The sequence below is a fragment of the Triticum dicoccoides genome, chromosome 7A (genome assembly GCF_002162155.2).
Source record: "Triticum dicoccoides isolate Atlit2015 ecotype Zavitan chromosome 7A, WEW_v2.0, whole genome shotgun sequence".
NCBI classification, from domain to species: Eukaryota; Viridiplantae; Streptophyta; class Magnoliopsida; order Poales; family Poaceae; genus Triticum; species Triticum dicoccoides.
The window spans coordinates 138,813,142-138,833,921 of NC_041392.1; positions in this window are offsets into that span (position 1 = coordinate 138,813,142).

The following is a 20,780-nucleotide window of genomic DNA, read 5'->3' on the forward strand; positions in this document are numbered from 1 at the left end:
CGCCGTCGCCGGAAACCCTAGCGCGGGAAGCGCTGGCGTCGCCACCGCCGGAGCTCCGCCGAGCATCGGCCTCGCGCGCAGCCTCTTTCTGCCGCCGCGGATGACCACGGCGCCGAGTGGTGTCGCACCGGCGCCGTCCCGTGCCGCCGCCTCTTCTTGGACACATCTAACCTCAATGCGGCGCAAAAAGAGTATGTCAATCTTGCCCAACAAAAAGTCTTGATCCAAAAAAGAGCCTTGGTTCGTGCAATGGGTGGCAGTGGCCTCGGCGCCATGGGTGGCGGTGGCCTCGGCGCCATGGGAGGCATGGGTGGCTTCGGAGCCATGGGAGGCATGGGTGCACCTCCGGCCGCCATGGGAGGCATGGGTGGCTTTGGAGCACCCTCCGATGCTATGGCCGCCATGGGAGGCATGAGTTTTGCTTCTCTCATGGGAGGCATGGGTGCACCTCCGGCCGCCATGGGTGCAATGTCTTTCGATGTGCCTTCTCACACACATTCCCATAAAGATGCCGTTGAAGATCTTGCCAACCCCGTCGGAGCTTCACATGATGTGGTGCGTGATGCGGTGCGTGATGAGGAGAGGGAGGAAGATTCATCTTCGGAGGCGGAAGAGTCGTCTTCGAAAGATGAGGACGAAGACGAAGACGAGGAAGATGAAGATTGATGTGTCTTTCATGTTTTGAACTTTAGTTTGCATTTGAATTTGGTTGGATGAACTTGTGGGCATGATTTTGATCTTGTAGGCATGAACTTTTATTCATTAACTTGTTTGTGTCAAATTTCACATGTTCATTTTTGTTCAAAATATCATATATGCAAAATGCTCGGCGAGTCACGCGCGCTGTATTTTTGCGCTCTGCTAGAGCGGCGCGCGCGCTGCATTATAGCGCGGCTACTGGAGCCAGCGCAGGCGGGCGCGTAAAACCAGCCGCAGCGCGCGGTAAATAGGTTTTTTGCGCGCGGCGCTTAGCGCGGCTGTTGGAGATGCTCTGAGAAAATTGCTGCACTGCGGGTGCTCAACTTTTTTTTTGCGGGTGCTCAAGCTCAACTCTGCAATGCTACAGTTTTACCTCAAAATTGCCTTTAAAAAAGCTCAAAAAAACAATGCTACAGTTCCCAAAAGTGCAATGCTACAGCTAATCCATCGATTTGGTAGATGCGTTCAAATGGCATCTACATAGCTAGCCAGGATGTATACAGTCGATACCAACATACGCAAAAAACACGCCAACAAATAGCAAAATATAAGATCAATGCTATTCGTAGACAAGGAGAAAGAAAACCAGAGTGATCAGATCCGCAATCGGCAAACTACAATAATGCCATATCCTCACCGATCATCTCATGACACCATATGAACGACGAGGTTCTTCCATAGCAATGTCTTCAGGAAGGGAACGACACTAGCGCCGCCATCGTCAGATCCAACCACACAAGACCATAATCTAGGTTTTCACCCTAAAGTACCAGTCTGAGCATATCCGAGCTCGAGCAATGCCTTCAACAAGGTAACTCTGCCACCCTCCCTAATGACCTCTCGAACCCCTTCACGTCCGAGGAAATCCGGCAGGCGTTCCTGGACATGAATCGTCTCTCAAGCCCCGGCCCAGACGGGTTCGGCCCCTCCTTCTATGTCTCCTTCTGGGCCACTATCGCGACAGACGTTGAGGCGGTCTTCCATGACTTCTACTCCAGGTCTCTCGACCTCTCTCGCATTAACCGTGCCTTCCTGGTCCTCCTCCCCAAGTTTGAGGCGGCTCGTTCCCCCCAAGACTTTCGCCCCATTTCCCTTCAAAATTGCATCATGAAGGCGATCACCAAGGCCTTGTGCACTCGGCTGCAGCGTTACATTCACTCTCTCGTCGATCCTGACCAAACCGGCTTTCTTCCGGGTCGGCGTATTTCAGAAAACATTGTTTACGCGGCCGACCTCCTTCGTGCCTGCCACGTCCGAAAAGCCCCCACGATTGTGTTCAAAATCGACTTTCGGAAGGCTTTCGACTCGGTTAACTGGTCCAGCCTCCTTTCCGTTCTCTCAGCCCGTGGATTCAACTCCCGGTGGTGCGGTTGGATCCGAGACATTCTTTCTACAGGACACACCGCCGTCCTTCTCAACAGTATCCCTGGGGACTGGATCCTTTGCCGCAATGGCCTCCGTCAAGGGGACGCGCTTTCGCCGTACCTTTTTATTCTTGTCGCCGATGTCCTCCAGCGTCTTATTCGCTCGGCTTCCTCGGATGGGAGGCTTGCTCACCCGATTGACCCCTCGCTCCCCTGCCCTGTGCTCCAATACGCCGACGACACCCTTATCCTCTGCCGTGCGGACCCCCAGTCGGCGGCGACTCTCAAAACCATCCTTGACTCTTTCGCCCTTGCTACCGGCCTGGCCATCAACTTCCACAAGTCTGGGTTTATTCCCATGCACTGCCCCGACGATCTGTCAGCCGCCATGGCTACTACCCTCGGCTGTCCCATCTCCTCCTTCCCTCAACCCTACCTGGGTCTCCCCCTCTCCCCCTGGAAACTTCCCATCTCCGCTTACGACCCTCTTATCCGCTCCTTTGACCGTTACCTCTCTGGTTGGCGTGCCCTCCTCCTGTCGTCAGGGGGTAGGATGGTCCTTTGTAATGCCGTTCTCAACAACCTCCCCACCTACTTCATGTGCTCGTACTTGCTTCCCTCTGGTGTGATTGAGTTGATTGATCGTAGGCGTCGTGCCTTTTTTTGGACCGGCAAGGATACTTGCTCTGGTGCGCGTTGTCTAATTGCTTGGGATAAAGTGTGTGCAGATGTGCAGGAAGGCGGCTTCGGGATCCGGGATCTCCGTCGGCAGAACATGTGTCTGCTCCTCAACTTCGTCCACAAGCTTCATCAACCCGACTGTCCGCCGTGGAAACGGTGGTTTCTCAGCACCACCAGGAGAGATGTTGGCGACCCCTGCTCGGCTCCTTCTTTCCTTGGGGCCATCATTCTCAACGGCCTCCCGACGTACAGGTCTATCACCCGCGTGGATCTCCGCGACGGGCGCGCCACCTCGTTCTGGCACGACCGTTGGTGGCCCGGCCGCGCCCTCTACTTTGAGTACGCGGCATTGTACTCTCACTCGACGCGCCCGAACGCCTCGGTGGCAGCAGTGTCCGCCGACGGTCTGCACCTCCAGAGGCGCCTCTCCTCCGTTGCCGCTTCCCAGCTTGCGGCTGTGCAGGCGATCATCAGTGACCTTGGGCTTGTGGACGCTCCGGATCGTCGACTCATGGCCTGGGGGGAGGACGTGGAGTTCAGCTCGCGCGCCGCGTTCAGGGTCATGTCCCCCCACGGGGTGCTCTGCCAGTCTTCCATCGACATCTGGAGTTCGCGTCTCCCGCGGAAGATCAAGATCTTCGCGTGCCTTCTGGTCCGGGACCGCCTTAGTACCCGGAAGAACCTGCATGCGAAGAGTTGCACCCCCTCCAGCACGTGCGCCTCCTGCCCCAACGAGGAGTCCACTTCTCACATCTTCGCCGCATGCGGTCGTGCGGTTTCGACCTGGACTCGCCTCGGTCTGGGCCCTTTCCCCTCGGTGGATGCGATCCTCGCCTCTCCCTCGCCGCCGCCGACGTGGCTGCGTTGTGGAAAGATGGGCTCTACGTGCTTCTCTGGCAGATCTGGAAGGCCAGGAACAACGCCACCTTCAACAACATTCGCTGCACCGCCTGTGATATCCTCGCGAGGACGGCCGACGACCTCCTGATTTGGAGCAGGCGCTATGACGCTCCGTCTCGGGATCGACTTCTGGCCATCCGACTTTTCTTTCTCTCAGTCCTCTAGACTGCCTCATGGCGGGTTTCTCTTTTTTTCGCTTCTTATCATGTTGTTTTTTATCTTTTCGATGAAAAACACTGTATGACTGCCAGGTCCTTCGAGTAATATAACAACCGGTGGGGCACAATGCCCCCCCGTCATTCTCGAAAAAAAATCATTGTCAGGTATAACAAACTCGGGTCAGACCTAGACAAACGGATGAGTTGAGGCGACTGCAACTCTGTGAATGGGTGGTGTATGTTGAGACGGTTATGAAAGGTAGGCAAGTGGTGGACCATGCTGGCAATGTGCCTAGGCTTTGGAAAGAACCTATTGATAATAATCTCCCTTTTGTGAGAAATATCCTCAAATGTTCTTGAATTGTAACTACCCAGATTGTACTGTTGACAAAAGCATTCATGTTGATGTTACCAGTTTCTTTTGAAGGAGACTAGATCTGCAGTCCAAGTGGGACGCGGTCAGATCCTTGTTGACTAGTTTCAGACTAGATGGTACTTCTGATGTTATCAAATGGTTCTTTGGTAATAAAGGCACTTTCACAACCAAATCAGTTTATAAACTCCTAGACAGTTCATTATAAAGTGATTATCGTTGGATATGGAATAGTAGAATGGCTTTAAACATATAAATCTTCTATGGCAGTTATTTCAAGATGTTGTGCTTACTAGGGACGTGATGAAAAGAAGAAACGGGGCTGGGAATCCCAAATGTCCGTTTTGTTGCGCGCGCGCGTGCGAGAGGGAGAGAGAGAGAGACCTCACAACACTTGTTTTTCATGTGCCCTGTTGCTAGAGTTGTGTGGCACACGTTAGGGGCGTTTGGCACGGACCACTGCCCTAATAATATCTGGCAATTTATGCATGGCGCTACTCTTTCTTTTCGGGTGGGGAATAGTTCTATTTTGTGGGGCTTGCTATTGTGTGTAGGGCGATTTGGAATTGTCATAATCGTGCGACCTTTGAATTCAAACTCCCCAAAACTCATTTCGATTTTTTGTTCACGGACGGTGCATCCTTGCAGTATTGGGAAAGTTTGCAGAAGATGGAGGACCGCGAGGTGCTGAAGCAAGGGCCGGTGATGATGAGGAGCAATGCCAAGAGTCTCATGAGGACATGTGTTGTTGGCCACAGTGGTGCTCAGGGGCTCAATTAGGTTGATGGTTGAAGAATGTTGCTTGGTCTTTTGGTGGATGCCTCGACAAATTGGTTGATGATATATAGCCGGGTGCCCTTGCTAGATATCAGTCTATGTCCGTTTTGCGCTCTTGCGCGAGTGATTGGTTTATGATACGTTCATGCTCCCGCACGACTTGTGCACTGTTAATTAGGATGGTTGGTGTCGATGGGTTTTTGCCTCGTAGCAAGTGTTTCGATGACAAGCACTTGTGGTGGGTTTCTTGTCGATGATTTGACCTTGCTTTCTCCCTTTCCCGCCTCCTTTGAGCTTTCTCTGAGACCGTTGTTTTTTCGTTATGAAAGTGTGGAAAGGGGACAAGCCCGGTTGAAAAAAATGTTGAGATTGACGGTGTATGGTGGCCGGTGGCAGAGTGTTGTGGCGACTACGTCTCGGGCTGGCCGTTTAGATGGTCGATGTACCAGTACGATGGTATGAACTGGGCCAGGGTTGCGGTTGCCCGGACGGTACCGGCATGCGATCCGTTGTGGAGGCGGAGCTACGGCCCGAGCGACCACTCTTTCTTAGTGCTTGCGGTTCTCAAGTGTCGCCCTTGATGTTTCGCGGTCCGAACCGTGCGACTGAGCTAGTCTATGTCCCACAAAACGACAAACATCGTGAAGGGCTTCGACAGATTCATCGCGACAATGGCGGCGAGGACGGCGGCAGAATGTGCGGGTACATAGGCTATCAAGGCGGAGAGGGCGGGTTTTGATACTGAAAAAGTGGCCGGGCGAGGTTTTGAGTAGGATATGGGTGTCGGAGTCCGACGTGGCGGACATGCGCACTCTCCCGAGCTCTCCTAATTTGAGACCGTCTTGCGGGATTTCGAAAATCCGAACCGGCCCGGCCTAATTTGAAGTAATATTTGCGGGCGCTTTTACGATCTGGGCATTGGAAGGAGACGTGCATGCGGTCTTCCCCATCGTTTTTGGTATCTGAGGTAAGGTCTAAGAAAAAGAAATTCTAGTCCTTCATCCCTGTACACTGCTTTGTTTTCTTGGAAGCAGCAGTAGACCGAGGGAGATAGGTGCATGAAGTACTTTAAAATCCTGTTACAAAGAAAAGTACTTTATAATCCTGTTGGTAGAGTCATGTTCGTGGAGTAAAGAAACACCGCGCGTCTGCTTTGAAATGCTTGAGCGCCCACTAGCCTCAAAACCAACTCCGTTCAGCAGTTGTACTACTGGTACTAAACACTCCGTACAGAGTCAGTTGGTGGCCAAATGGACAACTTGCAAAAAGAAAGAAATCAGGAAGTGTGATAAAAAAGAAGACATGCAGAGCCGTGTGCCGGCAGTGTCTGTCAGAGTTGCACCGTAGAGGCCGCCGAAGATGGTTCGAGACCCTCGGGGCCGCAGATGAACCAGTCCGGATCCCAGCGCACATCCGGATCAGTGCTTAGGCGTTAAGCTGGATCAAAGTACCAACAAAGAAATGCGTCCAAATGAATTTGTCACGCTTTGCGTGATGGTCCAACAAAGCTAAAATTAATCAGACAAGCATCATCATTCACCAATAATAATGCCATTATTCGGCATCCATTCCATCCATCAGACATCCAATCGATCCACAACAATCTGTCACTCTGAGTACGCCGTTTCGAAACCGCGAACCTTTTTTCAAATCAATCAGAAAGAAAGGATCGAGGAATGCTCGGGAAGAACCATCCCAGCTGCCGGCTCCCGTGCTAGATACAAAAACGCACGGACGAGCCAAAGAAACCACCACGCGCACGGTAGGATTAGGCTGGTCATAGTGGGGAGTACATATGTTACTAGTCTATGTTACTACCTTCATAATGGGTAGTGTCATAGGTGTGGTAACATAGTAGTTGCCTTCATTTATTACTTTGTAGACTCATTATGCATTGGAAACCGCTATGTGATGGTAACATATTATGTTACTCTATCTGCCTCTCTCCTCATTAACTACTTGCCACATTATCATTTTTGTTTATGTGGCATCTATATTACTATCTATGTTACTCCCATTATGACCAGCCTTATTGCCCCGCGCACCTACTCGCGCCAGCGCTGGCACGCACGCACGCATGCACGCCCTTTGCGGGGCACCCGCACGACCAGGCCATCCGCCCCGGCCCGGCCATTCGTTCTCCCTCGCTTTAAGCAGGCGCCTGGCAGCTCATGCCGCGCCGCCCTGTACCTGTACGTGCTAGTACGCGCGCGCCCTCGGGCACGGGGCGCTCTGCTGCGCGACTCACAAAAGCGCCCGAGGCTCCAGCCTAGCGCGGGCGCGCGACAGGGGGACACGGAGGCGCTGGAAAGCGCCCGTCCCGGCCCGCCTGCCGGGGCCTGATCAGCGATCAGGGCGGCCGAGCATGCATGGCAGGCGTGCGCAGCGCACACTGTTGCCCGGTCGTTCGCCGACGACGACCCGTGAAAACTGAAAGAAAGGACCAGCGGGCGTTTGGTTGGTCGATCGGGGCCGGCGTGGCCGCACGCGAACCGGTGCGCCAGTGGGTGGTTGGGCCGGCGGGGTCGCGCGACCGGTGGTCCGACGACGGCGACGGCGACGGGACCATGCATGCACGCACGCACGCACGTGTACAGAGAGTAGGAGCAAAAGACGATGAGGTGCTGTGCCGCCCCGTTGCAGAGCGCGCCGTGCGCGCGCGCTGCTATGTCCGTTGTGCGTTCGCGTGGCCCCGGCGCGCGGTCCGGGAGCGAGGGGACACCGTACGCGCGCCGGGCGGCGCTTTCTTTATCGCCAGCAGGCGGACCGTCCCTCGAAGCGCTCTCTACTCTGACTGACTCCCAGGTGCCAGCGCGCGCGCCGCGGCGTGCCGTAGACGGCGGTGCGACCGTGGGGAAGTAACGTGCATGTGTGTGTGTGTGTGTGTGTGTGTGTGTGTGTGTGTGTGTGTTGAGGTGACGCGGAACGCGGCGTGCCCGGGGTGGTGGAGATGCGTGATGCTACGAGGGCCACGATGATCTGTGCACGGCACGCATGGGACTTTGGGTCCTCTGTACGACTGTGCCATCGGTTCCAACCAGGACCGATCGACCTGGCCTTATTATTTTTGCGCAAACACGTTTTTCTTTTGCGGGCATTTGCACGATCACTTTCCAAGTTGGCAGTATTTTGCTACTCTATCTGAGTGCTGGGTTTCCAGCCAGATGATCTGTGCACGACACGCACAAGACTTTGGATCCTCTGTGCCACTATACCCTGGGCTCCAATGCTTGTTTTTTTTTTGAAATGGTCACCAGGGGGAAAGGCTCCCCGCGTGAATATATCTCAAAAAGAGAAAGAGTTTACAAGGATCACGATATACGTGAGGAAAGAAAATCACATCACAGACCGGCGTGTTCCTTTAGGGTTGCCGTCTTTAGACGGCGAGTCCAAAGAATCAAGGCCTCAAGAGCTTTTACAGTTGTTTTAAAATCATTTTCTAAGCTTTGAAACACCTTTTTGTTCCTGGCATCCCAAAATTTCCATAGGAAGAGTAAGAGCATGAAGGAGCGAACTGAAGAGGGCAGCACCGCCAGAATAGCAGTGGCGAAGAGGTCGGCCATGGGGTTGAAGCGAGGCCTGAAGCCCAAGGCGCGCCAAATCCGTCGGGCCGCCGAGCAAGTGAAGAAGAGATGATCATGGTCTTCAACCTGGTTATTACATCGCGGGCAAATGGCAGTCTGTAGAATGTGCTTCTTGAGGAGATTCGCCCTAGTATTCAACCTGTCCAGGTAGAAGAGCCAACCAAAAATCATAACTTTCTTGGGTACCTTGGAGTCCCAAATCTGCGAGAGAGAGGGATTAGTGAGCTGCGAGGCAAGCGCCGTGTAGGCCCCGCACGTGGTGAAGCAGCTTCCATTAAGCAAGCGCCTCGTGTCCAGTTCCGTCGAGGTGGTGACGTCCTGCAGCAAAGAGTTGAGAGAGACAAGTTATGCCATAGCAGTAGGGGTTAGCCTATTACGAAGAGCAAGTTCGATCCCATCCTGTAATATGGTGGCTACCAAGGTATTTTGGTTAGTGTGGTGACAAAAAAGAGCAGGGAAAGCAACAGCCAGTGGCTCCGGCTGCAGCTTGCGATCTAACCAAAAGAAGGTGGAGTGCCCATTACCAATGGAGCACTGGGATCTCTCTCTCAGACACTGCAGTTTTTTGAAAATAGTTTTAGCTAGGAAGGAGCTATTAGCACCATGCCCAATGTGGACGGGGGAGTGATGCAGTATCCAGTCTTTCCAGGGGAGGTTGGACGAGTGTAAAAATTTATAAGCAAATTTCAGCAGTAGACAAAAGTTTTGTGCACGCAAGTTTTTGACACCCAAACCACCCGCCTCGCGAGGAGTACAGACCTTGTCCCAAGCCACCAGACACTTCGCCCCCGAGCAAGTGTCGTCCTGGGACCAGAAGAAAGCATGTCTACGTTTATGTGACGCCCCCGATTCAATCGTACACTAATCATGCACACAAATGTGTACGATCAAGATCAGGGACTCACGGGAAGATATCACAACACAACTCTACAAATAAAATAAGTCATACAAGCATCATAATACAAGCCAGGGGCCTCGAGGGCTCGAATACAAGTGCTCGATCATAGACGAGTCAGCGGAAGCAACAATATCTGAGTACAGACATAAGTTAAACAAGTTTGCCTTAAGAAGGCTAGCACAAACTGGGATACAGATCGAAAGAGGCGCAGGCCTCCTGCCTGGGATCCTCCTAAACTACTCCCGGTCGTCATCAGCGGGCAGCACATAGTAGTAGGCACCTCCAGTGTAGTAGGGGTCGTCGTCGACGGTGGCATCTGGCTCCTGGACTCCAGCCTCTGGTTGCGACAACCAGAAAGAAAGGAAAGGGGAAAAGAGGAAAGAAAGCAACCGTGAGTACTCATCCAAAGTACTCGCAAGCAAGGAACTACACTACATATGCATGGGTATATGTGTAAGGAGGCCATATCAGTGGACTGAACTGCAGAATGCCAGAATAAGAGGGGGATAGCTAATCCTGTCGAAGACTACGCTTCTCGCAGCCACCGTCTTGCATCAAGTAGAAGAGAGTAGATTGAAGTCCTCCAAGTAGAATCTCCAAGTAGCATCTCATAGCATAATCCTACCCGGCGATCCCCTCCTCATATCCCTGAGGTAGAGCGACCACCGGTTGTATCTGGCACTTGGAAGGGTGTGTTTTATTAAGTATCCGGTTCTAGTTGTCATAAGGTCAAGGTACAACTCCAAGTCGTCCTATTACCGAAGATCACGGCTATTCGAATAGATTAACTTCCCTGCAGGGGTGCACCACATAACCCAACACGCTTGATCCCATTTGGCCGGACACACTTTCCTGGGTCATGCCCGGCCTCGGAAGATCAACACGTCGCAGCCCCACCTAGGCAAAACAGAGAGGCCAGCACGCCGGTCTAAACCTAAGCGCACAGGGGTCTGGGCCCATCGCCCATAGCACACCTGCACGTTGCGTACGCGGCCGAAAGCAGAACTAGCCCCCTTAATACAAGAGCAGGCTTACGTTCCAATCCGGCGCGCGCCGCTCCGTCGCTGACGTCTGAAGTGCTTCGGCTGATACCACGACGTCGGGATACCCATAACTACTCCCACGTAGATGGTTAGTGCGTATAGGCTCGTAGCCAGACTCAGATCAAATACCAAGATCTCGTTAAGCGTGTTAAGTATCCGCGAACGCCGAACAGGGCCAGGCCCACCTGTCTCCTAGGTGGTCTCAACCTGCCCTGCCGCTCCGCCACAAAGATCCACACAGAGGGCCGTCGGGACAAAGGTCCTTTCAGCCCCCAATCCGTGAATCACTCGCGGGTACTCTTCGAGCTGACCCGACTTTAGTCACCATCTGTATAGTATGTATGTATGTATAGTATATACCCGTGATCACCTCCCGAGTGATCACGGCCCAATAGTATAGCAAGGCAGACTGACAAGAATGTAGGGCCAATGATGATAAACTAGCATCCTATACTAAGCATTTAGGATTGCAGGTAAGGTATCAACAGATGTAGCAACAATGTCAGGCTATGCATCAGAATAGGACCAACGGAAAGCAGTAACATGCTACACTACTCTAATGCAAGCAGTATAGAGAAGAGTAGGCGATATCTGGTGATCAAAGGGGGGGCTTGCCTGGTTGCTCTGGCAAGAGAGAGAGGTCGTCAACTCCGTAGTCGAACTGGTCAGCAGCAGCGTCGGTCTCGTAGTCTACCGGAGAGAAGAGGGGGAAGGAACAATGAATACAATGCAAACAAATGCATATCGATGCATGACATGACAAGTAACAATGCTAGGTGTGCCCAATCGCGGTAGTCGATGATACCGACGAAGGGGGGAAACATCCGGGAAAGTATTCCCGGTGTTTCGTGTTTTCGGACAGATGAACCGGAGGGGGAAAGTTGCGGGTTTGATAGGTTAGGGGTGTGTGGCGGATGAACGGACTGCGTGTCCGGGTTCGTCTCGTCGTTCTGAGCAACTTTCATGTAGAAAGTATTTTCATCCGAGTTACGGATTAAAAGATATGATTTTCTAAAGATTTAAATCATTTTCTGATTTTATTTAGTTATTTAATTCCAACATTATCCAAAACAGTGAATGATGACGTCAGCATGACATCAGAGTGATGTCAGCAGGTCAACTGGTCAGTTGACCAGTCAAACCAGACAGGTGGGTCCAGTGGGACCCACATGTCATTGTCAGGGATATTAACAGAATTCTAAAACTAACTAAATTGGGTTAATTAGTGGGTGGGGCCCGGTAGTCAGTGAGAGATTAGTGTTTAATTAATTAATTTAATTAATTAGCAATTTATCTATTTATTTTTATTCGTTTTAAGACATGGGGCCCGCATGTCAGTGGCAGTGGCTGCCACATCAGCGTAGTTGACCCGGTCAACTTGGCCAGTTGGGGCCCCAGGCCCACAGGCAGTGACCCAGGGGTGGACCCCACGCATGCCACCTCAGCCGGCCAGCGTTTAGACGTCGGCGAGTCCGTTTTCGCGGTGGCGCGGCTCGGGAGAGTGGCGGGTTTCGCCCATAGGGCACCAAACCGAGCGGGACCGGTCGCGTTCGAACGGCAAGACGACGGCGAAGTGAGTGGGGGTGGTTGTAGAGGCGGTGGTGGCCGGAGTCGAGCGCCACGAGCTCGTCGGCGGTGAGGTGGTTCGGGCGCGAAATGAAGATGGCGACACCGCGCGCTTCGGGGCTAACGGGAAGGCCAGGGGGGAGCTGCGCGACGCGCTGAGCACAAAGGACTCGGCCCCGTGACCATTTGGTCACCGGAAGGGCGCCGGCGACGCGTGCAGGCGGCGGCGCGGTCGGGTGCTTCGGCGGTAGCTAGCTAGGGCACCGTGAGGCGAAGAAGGAGAGGGGGAGAGGACGGAGTGGAGCTCACCGAGCGGTCAAGAAAGACCCGTGGTGGCTTAGGAGCAGCAGAGCTCGCCGGGGAGGAAGGGGATCGCCGGCGGCCGTCGAGGAAGCAGACGACTCGATCCGTGGCCTGCGGTGCTCCTCGAGCTCGATGGCGAGGCGTAGCCGAAGCAGAGGTCGTCGGCGCGTCTCATGGACGTGCAAGCGAGGCGCGGGGTGGCCGGTGGCCGCGGTTATGGCGCAACCATGGCGACGGCGGCGTTCGGTTACGGAGGGGAACGAAGGGGAGCGCGGTGGGTCTGAGGGGGAAGGCGCAAGGACCGAGGGGAGAATGGGGGCGAGTGGGAGGAGAGACCGAGGGGCACGGCGTCGGCGTCCTTATCCCCTCGCCTCGTCGCCGGCGAGGTGGGTTCGGCTGGGACGCGCCCTGTTCCGACCCGGGTCGGGGGAACAGGGGAAGGGGACGCTGTGCGGGGGCTGGGCCGGCTGGGCCGGCCAGGCTGACTGCGGGCCAGGGGGTTGGGCGGTGGCCGTGCGGGTGGGTTGGGCTGCCTGGTCCAGGGGGCTTCCCCCCCCTTTTGTTTTTTTTCTTTTGTAATCTCTTTCTTTTATTTATTTCCCTTTCTGTTTTATTTAGTTTTAGGGCATTTAGGCATTTTATAAAATGGTGTTTGCTTCACCATAATTACCAGTGCAATACTTGGCAACCCCCGAACATTTTCGCTTTGCCTTTTGAAAACTTAGGGTGTTTGTCACTAATTCATATTTTGAATTTGCAATGATTTTGAACTACCACTTGATTAGCAACAGTAACACGGATGACATGGCATCATTAAAAGAGTTTTACTGTAGCCTAATTATCCGGGCGTTACAGTTTATTAATGGCCCCAAGCACTTTGATAGGTAGAGAGAAGCAGAGCATGAAATACGTAGGGAGACTGTCCAAGACAGCGGAGAGCAGAACTAGTTTGCCGCCTCGCGAGAGAAGGAGCGCACACCAACCAGATAGGTAAATGTCACATCTACCAATGACTGGTTGGAAAGCAGACAGAGGGAGTTTGTGTGGTGAGAGTGGGAGACCTAGGTAAGTTTGAGGGAAGGAGGAGATGTCCGTAGCTAGGTCAGAGGCCATTTGCGTGGCTTGATCATGGTCCACATTTAAGGGAATGAAGGTAGTCTTGATGAAGTTGAATTGGAGACCAGTGGCGTTGGCGAAATTGTCGAAGATTGACTTGAGGTGTTTCGCCGCATCTGGAGTAGCCTTAACCAGGATAAGAGTGTCATCAGCATACTGGAGCACTGGGCAGTGAAGGGTAGAGCTGACAGGGTGTTGGAGCTTGCCCTCCAGGCATGCTTGGATGATCATTTGCTGCAGAATGTCTGCGATGATGATGAAGAGATAAGGTGAGAGGGGGTCACCTTGACGGAGGCCATTTTTGCACTTGATCCACCAGCCGGGGATGCCGTTAAGCATGACAGCCATGGAGCCTGTGGCAAGAAGTGTTTCAATCCAATCACAACATAACAGTGGAAAGCCTCGGATTTGAAGAGTGTGTAGTGCTACCTCTTGAGCTTGCGTTGGATTTCCCCGAAGAGGACAAGATGATGCAGCAGAGTAGCGTAAGTATTTCTCCCAGTTTTTAAGAACCAAGGTATCAATCCAGTAGGAGGCCACGCTCAAGTCCCTCGTACCTGCACAAAACGATAGCTACTCGCAACCAACGCGATTAGGGGTTGTCAATCCCTTCCCGGTCACTTACGAGAGTGAGATCTGATAGATATAATATTTTTGGTATTTTTGGTATAGAGATGCAAAGTGAAAAGTAAAAGGCAAAGTAAAAAAGAAAAGCAAGATTAAAGTGATGGAGATTGATATGATGAGAATAGACCTGGGGGGCATAGGTTTCACTAGTGGCTTATCTCAAGAGCATAAGTATTCTACGGTGGGTGAACAAATTACTGTTGAGCAATTGACAGAATTGAGCATAGTTATGAGAATATCTAGGCATGATCATGTATATAGGCATCACGTCCGTGACAAGTAGACCGAAACGATTCTGCATCTACTACTATTACTCCACTCATCGACCGCTATCCAGCATGCATCTAGAGTATTAAGTTAAAAATAGAGTAACGCTTTAAGCAAGATGACATGATGTAGAGAGATAAATTCATGCAATATGAAATATACCCCATCTTGTTATCCTCGATGGCAATGGTGCAATACGTGCCTTGTTGCCCCTTCTGTCACCGGGAAAGGACACCGCAAGATCGAACCCAAAGCTAAGCACTTCTCCCATGGCAAGAACTACCAATCTAGTTGGCCAAACCAAACGGATAATTCGAACAGACTTGCAAAGATAACCAATCATACGAAAAAGAATTCAGAAAAGATTCAAATATTATTCATAGATAGACTTGATCATAAACCCACAATTCATCGGTCTCAACAAACACACTGCAAAAAGAAGAAGATTACATCGAATAGATCTCCACGAGAGAGGGGGGGAACTTTGTATTGAGATCCAAAAAGAGAGAAGAAGCTATCTAGCTAATAACTATGGACCCGAAGGTCTGAGGTAAACTACTCACACTTCATCGGAGAGGCTATGATGATGTAGAAGCCCTCTGTGATGACGGCCCTCTCCGGCGGAGCTCCGGAACAGGCCCCAAGATGGGATCTCGTGGATACAGAAAGTTGCGGCGGTGGAATTAGGTTTTTGGCTCCGTCTCTGTTCGTTTGGGGGTACGTAGGTATATATAGGAGGAAGAAGTACGTTGGTGGAGCTTCGGTGGGCCCATGAGGGTGGGGGGCGTGCCTGGGGGTATAGGGCGCGCCCCCCTACCTCGTGCCTACCTCGAAGCTTCCTTGGCGTAGGGTCCAAGTCTCCTGGGTCATATTCGGGAAGAAAATCACGTTCCAGAAAGGTTTATTCCGTTTGGACTCAGTTTGATATTCCGTTTCTTTGAAACACTAAAATAGGCAAAAAACAGTAATTCTGGGCTGGGCCTCCGGTTAATAGGTTAGTCCCAAAAATAATATAAAAGGGGAAAATAAAGCCCAATATAGTCCAAAATAGTGGATAATATAGCATGGAGCAATCAAAAATTATAGATACGTTGGAGACATATCAGGCATCCCCAAGCTTAATTCCTGGTCGTCCTCGAGTAGGTAAATGGTAAAAAGAGAATTTTTGATGCGGAGTGCTACTTGGCATAATTTCAATGCAAATCTTTTTAATTGTGATATGAATATTCAGATTCGAAAGATTCAAGACAAAAGTTTATATTGACATAAAAATAATAATACTTCAAGCATACTAACAAAGCAATTATGTCTTCTCAAAATAACATGGCCAAAGAAAGTTATCCCTACAAAATCATATAGTCTGGCTATGCTCTATCTTCACCACACAAAGTTTTTAAATCATGCACAACCCCGATGACAAGCCAAGCAATTGTTTCATACTCTAACTTTTTCAAAACTTTTTCAATCTTCACGCAATACATGAGCATGAGCCATGGATATAACACTATATGTGGAATAGAATGGTGGTTTTGGAGAAGACAAAAAGAGGGGAAGATAGTCTCACATCAACTAGGCGTATCAACGGGCTATGGAGATGCCCATCAATAGATATCAATGTGAGTGAGTAGGGATCGCCATGCGACGGATGCACTAGAGCTATAAGTATATGAAAACTCAAAAAGAAACTAAGTGGGTGTGCATCTAACTTGCTTGCTCACAAAGACCTAGGGCATTTTGAGGAAGCCCATCATTGGAATATACAAGCCAATTTCTATAATGAAAGATTCCCACTAGTATATGAAAGTGACATAACGAGAGACTCTCTATCATGAAGATCATGGTGCTACTTTGAAGCACAAGTGTGGTAAAAGGATAGTAGCATTGTCCCTTCTCTCTTTTTTTCTCATTTTTTTATTTGGGCCTTTTCTCTTTTTTATGGCCTCTTTTCTTTCTCTTTTTTGGGGCTTCTTTGGCCTCTTTTATTTATTTTTCGTCCGGAGTCTCATCCTGACTTGTGGGGGAATCATAGTCTCCATCATCCTTTCCTCTCTGGGACAATGCTCTAATAATGATGATCATCACACTTCTATTTTTCTTACAACTCAACAATTACAACTCGATACTTAGAACAAAATATGACTCTATATGAATGCCTTCGGCGGTGTACCGGGATATGCAGTATGACAATGATGGAGCGTGCCATAATAAATGGAATGGTGGAAGGTTGCATGGCAATATATCTCGGAATGGCTATGGAAATGCCATAATAGGTAGGTATGGTGGCTGTTTTGAGGAAGCTACATGGTGGGTGTATGATACCGGCGAAAAGTGCGCGGTATTAGAGAGGATAGCAATGGTGGAAGGATGGGAAAAAGTGCATATACTCCATGGACTCAACATTAGTCATAAGAACTCATATACTTATTGCAAAAATCTAAAAGTTATCAAAGCAAAGTATTATGCGCATGCTCCTAGGGGGATAGATTGGTAGGAAAAGACCATCGCTTGTCCCCGACCACCACTCATAAGGAAGACAATCAATAAATAAATCATGCTCCGACTTCATCACATAACAGTTCACCATACGTGCATGCTATGGGAATCACAAACTTTAACACAAGTATTCTTTAAATTCACAACTACTCAACTAGCATGACTCTAATATTATCACCTCCATATCTCAAAACAATTATCATGCTTCAATCTTTTCTTAGTATTCAATGCACTCAAAAGAAAGTTTCACAAATATTGAATACCAAGCATGTTATTATTAAGCAAATTACCATGCTATTAAGAGACTCTCAAAATAATTTAAGTGAAGCATGAGAGATCAATAGTTTCTTTAAAACAAATCCACCACCGTGCTCTTAAAAGATCTAAGTGAAGCACATAGAGCAAAATTATAACGCTCAAAAGATATAAGTGAAACACATAGAGCAAAACTACATAGCTCAAAAGATATAAGTGAAGCACATAGAGCAAAATTATAACGCTCAAAAGATATAAGTGAAGCACATAGAGCAAAATTATAACGCTCAAAAGATATAAGTGAAGCACATAGAGTATTCTATCAAATTTTAATTCATGTATGGCTCTCTCAAAAGGTGTGTACAACAAGGATGATTGTGGCACACTAAAACACAAATACACAAATAATACAAGACGCTCCAAGCAAAACACATATCATGTTGGTGAATAAAAATATAGCTCCAAGTAAATTACCGATGGAAGTGGACGAAAGAGGGGATGCCTTCCGGGGCATCCCCAAGCTTTGAATTTTTGGTGTCCTTGGATTATCTTGGGGGTGCCATGGGCATCCCCAATCTTAGGCTCTTTCCACTCCTTGTTCCAAAATCCATCAAAAGAATTCACCCAAAACTTGAAAACTTCACAACACAAAACTCAATAGAAATCTCGTGAGCTCCGTCAGAGAAAGAAAACAAAAGACCACTTCAAGGTACTGTAATGAACTTATTCTTTATTTATATTGGTGTTAAGCCTACTGTATTCCAACTTCTCTATGGATTATAAACTATTTTACTAGCCATAGATTCATCAAAATAAGCAAACAACACACGAAAAATAGAATCTGTCAAAAACAGAACAGTCTGTAGTAATATGTAGCTAGCGCAAGATCTGGAACCCCAAAAATTCTAAAATAAATTTCTGGACGTGAGGAATTTATCTATTAATCATCTGCAAAAAGATTAATTAAATATCACTCTCCAAATAAAAATCACAGCAGTTCTTGTGAGCGCTAAATTTTCTGTTTTTTACAACAAGTTCAACAAGACTTTCCCCAAGTCTTCCCAACGGTTCTACTTGGCACAAACACTAATTAAACACAGAAAACACAACCAAAACAGAGGCTAAATAAATTATTTATTACTAAACAGGAGCAAAAAGCAAGGAATAAAAATAAAATTGGGCTGCCTCCCAACAAGCGCTATCGTTTAACGCCCCTAGCTAGGCATAAAAGCGAAGATAGATCTAGGTATTGCCATCTTTGGTAGGCAATCCATAAGTGGCTCTCATGATAGTTTCATATGGCAATTTTATTTTCTTTCTTGGAAAGTGTTCCATGCCCTTTTTTAATGGAAATTGAAATCTAATATTCTCTCTTCCTTCATATCAATAATCGCACCAACCATTCTAAGGAAAGGTCTACCAAGAATAATAGGGCAAGAAGGATTGCAATTTATATCAAGTACAATGAAATCTACGGGCACATAATTCCTATTTGCAACAATAAGAACATCATTAATCCTTCCCATAGGTTTCTTAATAGTAGAATCCGCAAGATGCAAGTTTAGAGAGCAATCATCAAAATCGCGGAAATCTAGCAAATCACACAAAGTTTTGGGGATAGTGGAGACACTAGCACCCAAATCACACAAAGCATAAAACTCATGATCTTTAATTTTAATTTTAATAGTTGGTTCCCACTAATCATAGAGTTTTCTAGGGATAGAAACTTTCAACTCAAGTTTTTCTTCATAAGATTGCATCAAGGCATCAACAATATGTTCGGTGAAGGCTTTCTTTTGACTATAAGCATGTGGAGAATTTAGCACGGATTGCAACAAGGAAATACAATAAATTAAAGAGCAACTTTCATAATTAAATTCCTTGAAATCCAATATAGTGGGTTTAGCAACATCTAGATTTTTATTTCTTTCAATCCCACTTTCATCAATTTTATCATAAAGATCTAAATACTCCGAATTTTTAGAACACCTTCTAGGTAAAGGAAGATCATATTCAGTTTCATCAAGATTCATATTGCAAAACAAAGATTTAATAGGAGACACATCAATAACTTTTAGATCTTCATCTTGATTTTCATAGGAATTGGAAGAACACGCTTTAATAAAGTCATCTTTGGAAGCACGCATCCTAGCGGTTCTTTCCTTGCACTCTCAATGGAAATTCTCATGGCTTTGAGAGACTCATTGATATCATGCTTAGGAGGAATAGATCTAAGCTTTAAAGAATCAACCTCAAGAGAAATTCTATCAACGTTCCTAGCCAAATCATCAACTTTAAGCAATTTCTCTTCAAGCAAAGCATTAAAATTCTTTTGTGAATTCATAAACTCTTTAACACTATTCTCAAATTCAGAGAGCATCTTATTATAATTTCCGTAAGAGTTGTTGTAGGAATTCCCATAATTGTTAGAAGGATTACTAGGATATGGCCTAGGATTAAAATCCCCTCTATAAGCGTTGTTACCAAAATTATTCCTACCAACAAAATTCACATCCATAGATTCATTGTTATTCTCAATCAAAGTAGACAAAGGCATATCATTAGGATCAGAAGAAACACTCTTAGTAGCAAATAATTTCATAAGTTCATCCATCTTTCCACTCAAAACATTGATTTCTTCTATCGCATGCACTTTTTTATTAGAAGATCTTTCAGTATGCCATTGAGAATAATTAACCATAATATTATCTAGGAGTTTAGTAGCATCTCCTAAAGTGATTTCCATAAAAGTGCCTCCCGCGGCCGAATCTAAAAGATTTCTAGAAGCAAAATTCAATTCGGCATAAAAATTTTGTATAATCATGTACAAATTCAAACCACGAGTAGGGCAATTACGTATCATTAATTTCATTCTCTCTCAAGCTTGTGCAACATGTTCATGATCAAGTTGATTAAAATTCATAATATCGTTTCTAAGAGAGATGATCTTAGCGGGAGGGGAATACTTAGAGATAAAAGCATCTTTGCACTTGTTCCAAGAATCAATACTATTTTTAGGCAAAGACAAAAACCAAGCTTTAGCATGATCTCTAAGAGAAAAAGGAAATAGCTTCAATTTAACGACATCATTATCGACATCTTTTTTCTTTTGCATATCACATAAATCAACGAAGCTATTCAGATGAGTAGCGGCATCTTCACTAGGAAGGCCGGAGAATTGATCTTTCATAACAAGATTCAACAAAGCAGTATTGATTTCACAAGATTCAATATTGGCAAGAGGAGCAATCAGAGTGCTAAGGAAATCATTATTATTGGTATTGGTGAAGTCACACAATTTGGTAGTATCTTGAGCCATCGTGACAAACAAGCAATCCAACACACGAGCAAACAAAAGGCAAGCAAGAAAAAGGCAAACGGAAAAAGGGGAAGGAGAAGGAGAAGGAGAAGGAGAGGGCAAATAAAACGGTAAGGATGAAGTGGGGGAGAGGAAAACGAGAGGCAAATGGCAAATAATGTAATGCGAGAGATAGGGATTGTGATGGGTACTTGGTATGTTGACTTTTTGCATAGACTCCCCGGCAACGGCGCCAGAAATTCTTCTTGCTACCTCTTGAGCTTGTGTTGGATTTCCCCGAAGAGGAAAGGATGATGCAGCAGAGTAGCGTAAGTATTTCCCTCAGTTTGTGAGAACCAAGATATCAATCCAGTATGA